Source organism: Lytechinus pictus, chromosome 4 (genome assembly GCF_037042905.1).
Source record: "Lytechinus pictus isolate F3 Inbred chromosome 4, Lp3.0, whole genome shotgun sequence".
NCBI classification, from domain to species: Eukaryota; Metazoa; Echinodermata; class Echinoidea; order Temnopleuroida; family Toxopneustidae; genus Lytechinus; species Lytechinus pictus.
Genome location: NC_087248.1, coordinates 24,968,116 through 24,980,493, shown reverse-complemented (window position 1 = coordinate 24,980,493; position 12,378 = coordinate 24,968,116).

Sequence of the window (12,378 nt, the reverse complement as noted above, 5' to 3'; positions counted from 1 at the left end):
GGATAAGGGTCATGATGCCATATTGGTGCTACTTGACTACTCGGCAGCCTTTGATACGATTAACCATCAAAGAATTATTCAGTGCTTCCGAGAACGTTACCGTATCAGTGGTACGGTTTTGAATTGGCTTCAATCATACCTTGAAGATCGAAAGCAGATCGTTGTTGTAAATGGAGTTGAGTCCGATGCTTATCCTCTGGTGTGGGGGGTACCTCAAGGCTCCGTTATGGGGCCCTTGGACTTCATTCTATATACTGGCCCTCTTTCCGACATCATCGCTGCTCATGAAGGTATAAATAATGTGCTATATGCTGATGATACTCAACTCTATGTGGTCATTCATCGTGATGAGCTGACTGTTGGCATCGCATCTATGGAAAAATGTGTGAAAGACATCAAAGTCTGGGCTGGCAAGAATAAGCTTCTGCTCAATGATGACAAGACTGAGATGGTCCACATTTCTTCACAATTTCGAAAGCGGAACGATCGTGCAGTCATCACTATTAATGGAGCTGTCATCAATCCTACTGAGTCAACCAGAGATCTTGGTGTCATAGTAGATGACGCATTAGACTTGAGGGAACATATTCGTAAGGTCTGCAGAGTGGCATCCTTTGGTATTTATAGAATCGGCAAACTTAGAAAGTATCTGAACCAGAGTTCCACCGAGCGCCTTGTCAACGCATTTGTAACTTCACATTTGGATTATTGCAACAGCTTACTTGTCAGCCTACCAGCCACCCATCTTACCCCTCTTCAACGAATTCAAAACACAGCTGCTCGTCTCATCACTCGCACGAGAAAGCACGATCACATCACTCCTGTCTTGCAAACACTACATTGGTTAAATGTCCCTCATAGAATTCAATTCAAAATACTTCTTCTCACATACAAGGTAATTCATGACCTTGCTCCATCATACCTAATTGATCTTATCTCACAAAGATATCCTACCTCCATGTCTCTCCGCTCATCCTCAAAACTGCAACTCGCACCTGGCCCTCGCACTCGTACCCGTTATGGTGATCGTGCTTTCTCGGTGTGTGCCCCTGCTCTCTGGAATAATCTCCCTGCCCACATTCAGTATTATCCTACTGTCAATGTATTTAAAAATCGACTTAAAACCCATCTTTTTTATCAACAAAACAAGTAAGCTGTTGCAATGACCAGTATCTTTCTATTGATTTGTTGTTATATGATTGATATTTCATTACCTCTTTATGTTTTACACTTAATGATTACCAGTTATCTGTTATTTTCTTTCTATTTCATTTATTGATTTTTTGTTTATATGATTAACATTAATTACCTCTTAAAATTGTACACTTATATTCATACTTTGTTTCTGTTTAGATTGATTATGTTCTACTTTTTTATTTACATTATGTTTAAACTGTAAAGCGCTTAGAAACTGCATTGTATTAAGCGCTATATAAAAGCTCCATATTATTATTTTATTATTATATTTTCATTCTCTTGCTAAGATTATGAATCCAAATCGAACTAAACTTCCTGGAAATGTTCATATTCACATTTTCCAACATCACTAATTGCTCCCAAAAAAAAAAATTAAAAAAAGCTTTCAACTGGAGCTTTTCATTAATTAAATATTCAGATTTTAGACATCTTGTATCTTTTACTTTATAACACAAATTTCAGTTATGTGCATTTAAGACAATTGTGATCAGATTTAACACGAGCATTTCGAGCCAAAAATTGTCTACTAACTTCAACCTCTTTTCACGTGTACATTTATAATGAATTTTTACGTCTGTTTTTCGTCAATTACTCTCTGACTTTCTTGACATAATTATATAATCAAGACATTATTTCCCTTATTATCTGATTAATCTACAAACTTACTTCTATGACGGGAAACAAATGAACATTGCAGAAATTTGGACATAAAAGGTGACGAACTGCATTACCTCCGTTAATTCATGAACGTGAAAATTATGATGCTGAAGATAGCGCACTGCTGTTAATTGATGTGTTGACAAATTTGCTATGGTATATTTGAGATGTATAATTAAAACAAACGTTATAATAACTATATGGTGTTCAATCCAAAACAAATCCATTTTTTCCAAAGTTTAATCTCTCCAATTTAGCCTTTCTAAAAGATTAAATTTTCTCATATATTCGGCTTCTTACCAAAACAACTGTTTAATGGGAATCTAGTCAACGTTGAGATTATTTTACGCTTTTCATGCTGTTACATCCTTTATCTTTTATCTTTCCTCCTCCTCTTACATGTATAAGATATATATATATATATATTTTTTTTTTTTTTTTTTTTGGGGGGGGTATTGTGAAATATACCCAGTAGCGGACCGTGAGCCGGAAGAGACAAAGCATTGGGGGGGGGCACTGCATTGTTTATAAACAATGCTGTGCCCACCACCACCCCCCCCCCCCCCTCCAATGCTTTGTCTCCTCCGGGGACCGCCTCTGGATATACCTCTCTCTTCCATTCCCTTTAGTCTGTTTTATTCATCTAGTCTAGTCTGTTTCACTTTTGCAGTACAGTTTAAGATTTCGCTTCCTGTAATAAGAGGTGGCTTCCTGTATTAAAAGGAAGAACACTACGTGTTACAGGAATTGTGGCCTGATATATCGTATCATGGTTCGCATGGTAAGAGCGTAAATAAAACTTAGTAAAACGAATACATTCCCATAGTTTATCAAAGTTTAAACAACAATCTACACAAACTGTTTGTGTCTTTCCATGGCAAGCACTGTCTGAAGAGGCATTTTTCTACCTAATAACTTGTCAAGCTAATCATTCAAATATCGCCTTTAAAAATAATGCATTTACACGTAAATACATAATTTCTTTAAACTTAAAGGAGAATGAAACCCTTGAAACCAGCTGAATCCATATAAAAGAGAAAAATCAAAGAAACATATTGTTGAAAGTTTGAGGAAGTTTGAATGAATAATAAGAAAGTTATGAGCATTTGAAAATTGAGATCACTAACGCCATGTAGATCCTCCCATTGGCAATGCGACCAAGATCTGTGATGTCACACACGTACAACTCCCTCATTACTTTAGTATTTCACTTATATTCTCACTTTTATAGAGTCTATCACAAGGTGAGGTGTTCTCTTTATGAGAGGACAAGTACAGAGGTTTCACAACATTATATAATTGATGAATCGTTTGTCATATGATTAGAATGAGCAAAAAGAGATGTTTTGGGGTATATTTTCAGTGTCCAAAACTGGACAACTCTCCCCTTTTGGACACTGAAAATGTACCCCAAAACATCTCTTTTTGCTCATTCTAATCATATGACAAACGATTCATCATTGATATAATGTTGTGAAACCTCTGTACTTGTCCTCTCATAAAGAGAACACCTCACCTTGTGATAGACTCTATAAAAGTGAAATAAGTACTAAAGTAATGAGGGAGTTGTACGTGTGTGACATCACAGATATTGGTTGCATTGCCAATGGGAGGATCTACATGGCGTTAGTGATCTCAATTTTCAAATGCTCATAACTTTCTTATTATTCATTCAATCTTCCTCAAACTTTCAACAATATGTTTCTTTGATTTTTCTCTTTGATATGGATTCAGCTGGTTTCAAGGGTTTCATTCTCCTTTAATTCGATTTCTTAATACCTGATAATGTAGGACGTTTCATAAAAAATAAAAATAATAATATATCATACACAGCCATAATTCTATTACAATCCACCCCCCCCCCCCCGAAATAAAAACAAACGTCTATGAGCCTACTATTCCATGATTATAAAGGATTTAATTATTTTTTTTGTTGGAAGATTATTTTTCTTGTTTATTAGCAATGTACGATTCTTCTGCGTTAATAATTTTTGTTTTGCTATTCTGTAGTCTAATTTGCATTTGCATTTTCATACACTTCAAAAGGATAAAGGACTAGTCGGTGGTAGCATAGGGTGTCTACTTCAAGAATCCGACGAGTGCAATTTGATAAAGTACAGAAAGGTTAGAAAATTACAAAAAATAGAAAATAATCATTACTAATCCAAGGTTGATTATTGGTAGAACATGATTTAATTGTCTTTGATGGTAAGAAACCTCCATTTTGTATACCAATATAACTTTCCTTTGTGTAACAAGAACCCCGCCCCGATACTTTACATAGTTTTACTATGATACAATTTTACTATTTTATCTTAAATTAACATACAATGCAACCGTCGTAAGTTTTGTGGCTGCAGATGTAATGATGTTGGCATCCATTACCAAATAATACACATTTTAAATTCACATGTAATCTATTATTATGAATCTACAAATATTTCCTTTTCCATGCAGATGTCTTCGAATCAGGACACGTTGTTGGTCCAATATGACGACCAGGGTCCCGTAACACAACGGGTTAATAGCGACTGATCGCTAATTTTCAAGAATAGTTCTGATTGGTTCATAGTCAGTCTACTTAGCAAAATTCGCATGCAACGAGGAACTTGATTGGTCATCCCATTAATTGATTAATCGCTACCCTTTGTTTTACGGCGCCAAGGTCATAACCATATTTTTCAAATTTATTCATAAAACTACAGTAGTCAAGTGAATTGCCTTAAGTGCTACATATTTAGGCTTATAGGCATATTTGAAGGGTTTGGTTGCAAAAGAGGTTAGGTCCACTTTGGACCATTCCGATAAAAATCATGTTTTTTTTTATTATCACTTCTTGCAATATTCTTATGAAAAAAACTTAATTGTCATGACGTACTATGCCTTACCATGTGAACATAAAATTGGGTATAAAAGAAATCTACCTGTCTTAATTTTTTTTCCAATTCATTAAAAAAAAATCATTTTGGACCTAACCCGTTTTACAAGCAAACTGAAATGAATCCAATTTCTGTTGATTAAAATAAAACATTTTTTGCCACTTTCATTTACATTTTCATGTGAATTGCACACTTTCTTTGGTATCATCAGAGCGACCAAAAATTTATAGCTTTTGAGACGGAAAACAATATTTTTTTGTAAAATTGACCTAATCCGTTTTGACAAATGAGCTCGTCAGAATAATTTTGTTGCCAAGGGGGTTAGGTCCACTCCAAGATAATCATTTTTCCCGAATATTGTAATATTTTTATGCGAAACGGAATTTTCGTGATACCCTACCATGCGAACAGTAAAGTCGGGTACAAAATAATATATACCTGTCTTCATACTTTTCAAAATATACTTTTCCAAAAAAAATCTTTGTGGACCTAACCCATTTGCAACCAAACTGAAATGGACCTAACCCCTTTCGAAAAAAAGTGATTTTCCTTTGCCACTTTGTTCACTTTTTAATGAGAATTTCAAATTGTTTGGTATGATCTTATAGAGCTACTAACAATCTATAAATTGAGACCAAAAATAATCGAATTTGATGAAAAATGGACCTAACCCCTTTTGCAACTGGGCTCTTCATTTAGAGCAATTCTCCCGCTTGAAAGAGGTCACTGTACCAACTGGCCCTGGTCTCATTCGAGGAGGGGTGTAAGATCAGGTTTTACACATTCTACCCAAGCACGTACATCTGGATTCGATTTCTTACCTAGCTCTATTTTCGGTGCATTTTCATTCTTCGCTACCAGTATCATCCATACCTCTGCCTTAAATGCCAGTAAGTCATATTACGCATATCTAGAGCAAATCTACTGCTTGAAGAGATCACTAACCACTGGCCCTGCTACCTTTCGAGTAGGGGGCGTTATATTAGGCTTTACCGTTTCTACGTATTATTGATTCAATTTCTTACCTAGCTCTATATTTTGGTACATTTATCTCGCTACCATTAGAATACATACCTTTGCATTTCTATTTCTGCTTCTTGAGCATTATGTTATGCTTCTGCAGCAATAACTTTCTGTTCCAAATTCAAGTGTTCAAGTTTGAGTCCACGGGTTTTCTTCATCTGTGCCATCCCTGCCTTGGCGACTTCAGCCTTAATTCTGCTACCCTCAGTCTCGACGACATTGATCTTGTTCTCCTGTGTAAAATGCCCTGCTGTCTCTGTCTGACCTAGCCTTGAAGACCTCTGTTTCCGCTTGTTGCAAAAAGAATTTCCGGTAGCAGGAAAAAAAATATCACTTACTACAGAAACTGAGAGAGGCATTAGGGAGAAGTACTACTGGCAATGAACAAGAGGGCTTAAACGCAATAAACTTCAAAGATGAGAATGATGAAAAACTTGCCTGAATCCATGTTACGCCTGTATAATTAGACCGGGGGCTGGGAGAGTTTATTCAGCTGATCGGGTACAAAAGGTTTGATGGTCCTATCATGTTGGTGTGAAGGCAGTGATCAAGGAAATGTGTTGCTGCCGGGCCATATCCTTTACGGAAGGCACAGAGGGCCCCAAATAAGGGCCCCAAAAATTGGTTTATTCAGCTGAAAAGGTACATGGCTAATTCTTTTATGCATTGGACCGAGTATACATTGGGATTACCGAAACTACCCATGCCAGCAAATTTATCCTTTACGGGTACCCAGACAGTAGGCCAAAGGGCCCCCGAAAATGGGTTTATTCAGCTGAAAAGGTACATGGCTAATTCTTTTTTAAATGGAATATGCTTGCATTGGGGCTCACAAAATACCAATGCCAGCAAATTTACCCTGTACGGGGCCCAGAGAGTAGGCCCTAATTGCCCAGATGTCCCACAACTGATTCATTCAGGTGAAAACATACATTAATAATTATTTTTGCCATTGACCGAGTATACATTGGAATTTCCAAAACTACCCATGCCAGCAAAATAATGTATCCCGTACGGGGGCCCAGACAGTAGGCCCAAAGGGCCTAGATGTCTACAACTGATTCATTTAGGATGAGACATACATCGATATTTTTTTTTGCAATAGACTCAGTATACATAGGGATTTTTAACAATATCAATGTCAGCAAATTTACCCTGTACGGGGGCCCGGACAGTAGCCCAATAATGCCCATTATTATGACCCACAACTAATTTACTCAGCTGAAAATGTACATGGATAATTCATTTTGCAACGGAGGCAGTATACAATGAGATTTTAAAATATCAATGCCAGGACCTTTCATACCAGGGATCCAGCTAGATTACAGTTGATTACACAACTATCAACAAAGCAACAAAAGTTATACGTGATAAATGAAAATCTACTCTGTATGAAAAAATCACAATTCATGGAAATCTTTAAATGCACTGTCAAACAACAACAATTTATATTGTAATCCATTCTGCTGACTGTATGACTTGTAAAACATGTTTATATTGGATGTAACATTGATATTTGCCTAAAATGGAAAAGAGATAGATATGAAATATCTATCACGTTCTTTGAAAACATTTTAACAGAGCTTGGAAATTTAAAGCTGTACTTTGGGTATAAACACAAGGAAATAGTGAAGTATGAATGTTTTCTGAAGAAAAAAAATCTTTATTAGCCAACTGGGGAATATACCTCAATACTCCGGACTGAAGATATTTATATCAAAATAAATAGAGTACACTTAATAAAACAAAATACTGAAAATGTCATCAAAATCAGACAACAAATAACGAATTTATTGAAATTTAAAAAGGCAGAAATAAATCACTGCCCAATTTTGGCAGGGTGCCATCAACGCATAGTTGAGTCCAACTATGCCGAAGCAAATCCCTAATAGCTTTTAAAACTGCTTTTCTCTTAATTAAATATACATGCAATTATTCATGAACCAAAACTAGTTTTGCCAGAAACTTATTTCTACCTCTTCAAAATACACTTCATGAGTTCACCAAACGTTCATGTATCAAACTCATGACCATGTTTTTGTATCCTTTTGTATAGATCTATATTTATGCACTTTTACCTCACAATGAGCAACTTGTCTTGAGTTAAGCATAGATATGCTTAAAGATACAATCCAATCTTTGTAATATGAAATTAACCCACATATCTTGTCTCTTCATTCTCACTAAAAGAAGTCTAATATTTTCATTCTCTTGCTAAGATTATGAATCCAAATCGAACTAAACTTCCTGGAAATGTTCATATTCACATTTTCCAACATCACTAATTGCTCCCAAAAAAAAAAATAAAAAAAGCTTTCAACTGAAGCTTTTCATTAATTAAATATTCAGATTTTAGACATCTTGTATCTTTTACTTTATAACACAAATTTCAGTTATGTGCATTTAAGACAATTGTGATCAGATTTAACACGAGCATTTCGAGCCAAAAATTGTCTACTAACTTCAACCTCTTTTCACGTGTACATTTATAATGAATTTTTACGTCTGTTTTTCGTCAATTACTCTCTGACTTTCTTGACATAATTATATAATCAAGACATTATTTCCCTTATTATCTGATTAATCTACAAACTTACTTCTATGACGGGAAACAAATGAACATTGCAGAAATTTGGACATAAAAGGTGACGAACTGCATTACCTCCGTTAATTCATGAACGTGAAAATTATGATGCTGAAGATAGCGCACTGCTGTTAATTGATGTGTTGACAAATTTGCTATGGTATATTTGAGATGTATAATTAAAACAAACGTTATAATAACTATATGGTGTTCAATCCAAAACAAATCAATTTTTTCCAAAGTTTAATCTCTCCAATTTAGCCTTTCTAAAAGATTAAATTTTCTCATATATTCGGCTTCTTACCAAAACAACTGTTTAATGGGAATCTAGTCAACGTTGATATTATTTTACGCTTTTCATTATGTTACATCCTTTATCTTTTATCTTTCCTCCTCCTCTTACATGTATAAGATATATATATATATATATATTTTTTTTTTTTTTTTGGGGGGGGGGGGGGGGGTATTGTGAAATATACCCAGTAGCGGACCGTGAGCCGGAAGAGACAAAGCATTGGGGGGGGGGGCACTGCATTGTTTATAAACAATGCTGTGCCCACCACCACCCCCCCCCCCCCCTCCAATGCTTTGTCTCCTCCGGGGTCCGCCTCTGGATATACCTCTCTCTTCCATTCCCTTTAGTCTGTTTTATTCATCTAGTCTAGTCTGTTTCACTTTTGCAGTACAGTTTAAGATTTCGCTTCCTGTAATAAGAGGTGGCTTCCTGTATTAAAAGGAAGAACACTACGTGTTACAGGAATTGTGGCCTGATATATCGTATCATGGTTCGCATGGTAAGAGCGTAAATAAAACTTAGTAAAACGAATACATTCCCATAGTTTATCAAAGTTTAAACAACAATCTACACAAACTGTTTGTGTCTTTCCATGGCAAGCACTGTCTGAAGAGGCATTTTTCTACCTAATAACTTGTCAAGCTAATCATTCAAATATCGCCTTTAAAAATAATGCATTTACATGTAAATACATAATTTCTTTAAACTTAAAGGAGAATGAAACCCTTGAAACCAGCTGAATCCATATAAAAGAGAAAAATCAAAGAAACATATTGTTGAAAGTTTGAGGAAGTTTGAATGAATAATAAGAAAGTTATGAGCATTTGAAAATTGAGATCACTAACGCCATGTAGATCCTCCCATTGGCAATGCGACCAAGATCTGTGATGTCACACACGTACAACTCCCTCATTACTTTAGTACTTATTTCACTTATATTCTCACTTTTATAGAGTCTATCACAAGGTGAGGTGTTCTCTTTATGAGAGGACAAGTACAGAGGTTTCACAACATTATATAATTGATGAATCGTTTGTCATATGATTAGAATGAGCAAAAAGAGATGTTTTGGGGTATATTTTCAGTGTCCAAAACTGGACAACTCTCCCCTTTTGGACACTGAAAATGTACCCCAAAACATCTCTTTTTGCTCATTCTAATCATATGACAAACGATTCATCATTGATATAATGTTGTGAAACCTCTGTACTTGTCCTCTCATAAAGATAACACCTCACCTTGTGATAGACTCTATAAAAGTGAAATAAGTACTAAAGTAATGAGGGAGTTGTACGTGTGTGACATCACAGATCTTGGTTGCATTGCCAATGGGAGGATCTACATGGCGTTAGTGATCTCAATTTTGAAATGCTCATAACTTTCCTATTATTCATTCAATCTTCCTCAAACTTTCAACAATATGTTTCTTTGATTTTTCTCTTTGATATGGATTCAGCTTGATTCAATCTCCTTTAATTCGATTTCTTAATACCTGATAATGTAGGACGTTTCATAAAAAATAAAAATAATAATATATCATACACAGCCATTATTCTATTACAATCCACCCCCCCCCCCCGAAATAAAAACAAACGTCTATGAGCCTATACTATTCCATGATTATAAAGGATTTAATTATTTTTTTTGTTGGAAGATTATTTTTCTTGTTTATTAGCAATGTACGATTCTTCTGCGTTAATAATTTTTGTTTTGCTATTCTGTAGTCTAATTTGCATTTGCATTTTCATACACTTCAAAAGGATAAAGGACTAGTCGGTGGTAGCATAGGGTGTCTACTTCAAGAATCCCACGAGTGCAATTTGATAAAGTACAGAAAGGTTAGAAAATTACAAACAATAGAAAATAATCATTACTAATTCAAGGTTGATTATTGGTAGAACATGATTTAATTGTCTTTGATGGTAAGAAACCTCCATTTTGTATACCAATATAACTTTCCTTTGTGTAACAAGAACCCCGCCCCGATACTTTACATAGTTTTACTATGATACAATTTTACTATTTTATCTTAAATTAACATACAATGCAACCGTCGTAAGTTTTGTGGCTGCAGATGTAATGATGTTGGCATCCATTACCAAATAATACACATTTTAAATTCACATGTAATCTATTATTATGAATCTACAAATATTTCCTTTTCCATGCAGATGTCTTCGAATCAGGACACGTTGTTGGTCCAATATGACGACCAGGGGCCTGTTGCATCAACCTTTTTACCTGAGAAAACTCTGGTAAAAACTGAAAACTAAGGTTAGTCTGATTTCTGCCATTGACTTTAACAAAGGGCAAAAACTCCGGTAAAAACAACCTGAGTTTTCTCAGGTAAAAAGTTTTATGCAACGGGCCCCAGGGTCCCGTAACACAACGGGTTAATAGCGACTGATCGCTAATTTTCAAGAATAGTTCTGATTGGTTCATAGTCAGTCTACTTAGCAAAATTCGCATGCAACGAGGATCTTGATTGGTCATTCCATTAATTGATTAATCGCTACCCTTTGTTTTACGGCGCCCAGGTCATAACCATATTTTTCAAATTTATTCATAAAACAACAGTAGTCAAGTGAATTGCCTTAAGTGCTACATATTTAGGCTTATAGGCATATTTGAAGGGTTTGGTTGCAAAAGGGGTTAGGTCCACTTTGGACCATTCCGATAAAAAATCATGTTTTTTTTTATTATCACTTCTTGCAATATTCTTATGAAAAAAACTTAATTGTCATGACGTACTATGCCCTACCATGTGAACATAAAATTGGGTATAAAAGAAATCTACCTGTCTTAATTTTTTTTCCAATACATTAAAAAAAAATCATTTTGGACCTAACCCGTTTTACAAGCAAACTGAAATGAATCCAATCTCTGTTGATTAAAATAAAACATTTTTTGCCACTTTCATTTACATTTTCATGTGAATTGCACACTTTCTTTGGTATCATCAGAGCGACCAAAAATCTATAGCTTTTGAGACGGGAAACAATATTTTTTTGTAAAATTGACCTAATCCGTTTTGACAAATGAGCTCGTCAGAATAATTTTGTTGCCAAGGGGGTTAGGTCCACTCCAAGATAATCATTTTTCCCGAATATTGTAATATTTATATGCGAAACTGAATTTTCGTGATACCCTATACCATGCGAACAGTAAAGTCGGGTACAAAATAAATATACCTGTCTTCATACTTTTCAAAATATACTTTTCCAAAAAAAATCTTTGTGAACCTAACCCATTTGCAACCAAACTTAAATGGAACTAACCCCTTTCGAAAAAAGTGATTTTCCTTTGCCACTTTGTTCACTTTTTAATGAGAATTTCAAATTGTTTGGTATGATCTTATAGAGCTACTAACAATCTATAAATTGAGACCAAAAATAATCGAATTTGATGAAAAATGGACCTAACCCCTTTTGCAACTGGGCTCTTCATTTAGAGCAATTCTCCCGCTTGAAAGAGGTCACTGTACCAACTGGCCCTGGTCTCATTCGAGGAGGGGTGTAAGATCAGGTTTTACACATTCTACCCAAGCACGTACATCTGGATTCGATTTCTTACATAGCTCTATTTTCGGTGCATTTTCATACCTGGCTACCAATATCATCCATACCTCTGCCTTAAATGCCAGTAAGTCATATTACGCATATCTAGAGCAAATCTACTGCTTGAAGAGATCACTAACCACTGGCCCTGCTACCTTTCGAGTAGGGGGCATTAGATTAGGTTTT